Source organism: Bison bison, unplaced genomic scaffold, assembly GCF_000754665.1.
Source record: "Bison bison bison isolate TAMUID 2011002044 unplaced genomic scaffold, Bison_UMD1.0 scf7180017864048, whole genome shotgun sequence".
NCBI lineage: Eukaryota > Metazoa > Chordata > Mammalia > Artiodactyla > Bovidae > Bison > Bison bison.
The window spans coordinates 2,938,247-2,940,688 of NW_011494620.1; positions in this window are offsets into that span (position 1 = coordinate 2,938,247).

A 2,442-nucleotide genomic window follows, 5' to 3' on the forward strand; every position below is an offset into this window, starting at 1 on the left:
CTTGAGAAATCTGTATGCAGGTCAGGAAGCAACAGTTAGAATTGGACATGGAACAACAGACTGGTTCCAAATAGGAAAAGGAGTACATCAAGGCTGTATATTGTTACCCTGCTTATTTAACTTCTATGCAGAGTACATCATGAGAAACGCTGGGCTGGAAGAAGCACAAGCTGGAATCAAGATTGCCGGCAGAAATCTCAATAACCTCAAATATGCAGATGACACCACCATTATGGCAGAAAGTGAAGAGGAACTCAAAAGCCTCTTGATGAAAGTGAAAGTGGAAAAGTTGGCTTAAAGCTTAACATTCAGAAGGCGAAGATCATGGCATCCGGTCCCATCACTTCATGGGAAATAGATGGGGAAACAGTGGAAACAGTGTCAGATTTTATTTTTTCGGGCTCCAAAATCACTGCAGATGGTGACTGCAGCCATGAAATTAAAAGATGCTTACTCCTTGGGAGGAAAGTTATGACCAATCTAGATACTATATTGAAAAGCAGAGACATTACTTTGCCAACAAAGGTCCATCTAGTCAAGGCTATGGTTTTTCCAGTGGTCATGTATGGATGTGAGAGTTGGATTGTGAAGAAGGCTGAGCGCCAAAGAATTGATGCTTTTGAACTGTGGTGTTGGAGAAGACTCTTGAGAGTCCCTTGGACTGTAAGGAGATCCAACCAGTCCATTCTGAAGGAGATCAGCCCTGGGATTTCTTTAGAAGGACTGATTCTAAAGCTGAAACTCTAGTACTTTGGCCATCTCATGTGAAGAGTTGACTCACTGGAAAAGACTCTGATGCTGGGAGGGATTGAGGGCAGGAGGAGAAGGGGATGACAGAGGATGAGATGGCTGGATGGCATCACTGACTCGATGGATGTGAGTCTGAGTGAACTCTGGGAGTTGGTGATGGACAGAGAGGCCTGGTGTGCTGCGATTCATGAGGTCGCAAAGAGTCGGACATGACTGAGTGACTGAACTGAACTGAACTGAGTCCCTGTGTGTTGAGGGGAGCATGCGGAGGAGATGTGAGTGGAGATGGGGGTAGGTGGAGGGGGAGAAAGTAAGTGTGGGTGTTACACGGGGAGTATGGGTAGAGTGTGAAAAGGAGTTTGAGTGTATGAGGATTTGTGTGCACACGTGTGTGCAAGCTCTGAAGAGTCCTAGACACAGTGGAAAACTATAGTGAGCATCCAGACTTCTAGAACCTAAAAGATTGGAATTGAAGGCAAAAAAGCAATGGAAGGGTTCCATCGCCTCCCCCACTCACCTCTCCCCAGGAAAACTCAATGATATTTAAGAGCAAGAACTTTGGAGGCAGATCTGATTTCCAGTCCCAATCTATCACTCACAGGCTAAGGGACTCTGCATAAGTCATTCAACTTTTTGACACCACTTTCTCCTTTATAATGTAAGAATACTTCTTAGCATCCTTGCGGGATGGAACACAGTGTCACACACAGCAGACATGCAATAAAGGGTAACTTTAAAAAATTCTATCCTGTTGCTCAAAATGGCTCCCAAAAGAAAACTGCACCATGGCAACAAAATAATCTCCAAAAAAGCAATTTTTAAAATACATTCACATTCTATGGCGTCTTTATTTTTGAGAGGTTTGGGGGCATGGGTTAGAGAGGAAGAATCATTACAAGCAATCCTTGATGACTTGTGACTCTTGGGACTAAGGATAGATTGAAAACACGAAGTTCGCAGGCTACTGTTCCCCAGTGATTTCAAATAACACAGCCTTTTGCCAGCTTCTCACTTGTGAACAAATAAGCAGACTGGAGCCTGCAGGATCGCAGTGTCTTATCTCACCCTCTGACAAAGGTGCTGGGAGGCCGGGATTGGCCACAGTTCCAGGAGGAGGACACGCAGCCAGGGAGCTGAGGGCAATCTGCCTGGAAGAGGGAGGTGGTGATAAATTTGCAGCCAGAAGCCTCAGTGCCTCTTTAGTCCTTAACATCAAAATCAATCATAATTTTAAGCATTCTGGGGATTTGTTGTCACAATTAGAAATTTAGCTAATAACTACTTTGGAATTACAAAGCAGATAGCTAGAACTGGAAAGTGAGCAAATAATCACTTTCGATTGATAAGGCAAATAGCTAGTATAAATGTGTTACTTTGTCGATTATCTAGAGTGCCAGGGGAATTTTCCCAACCCAGGGATTGAATCCAAGTCTCTTACATTGCAGGCAGATTCTTTACCATCTAAGCCACCGGGGAAGCCCTGCTTAACCTCATTAAAAAACAATTCTGAAATCGTAATCACGGTCACCCAAAGATCACCCCAGCTACAGCAAGAAAGTTCCTGTTCTAAGTCAGCGATGCCTACTTACTGATTATCCTAAGACTAATGCAAAGTTTTCTTTCCTTTCTTAAAAATAAAAGTAGCATACAGCCCTTCTTTTTTTTTCTTTTTTTTTTTCTTTTTTTTTTTTT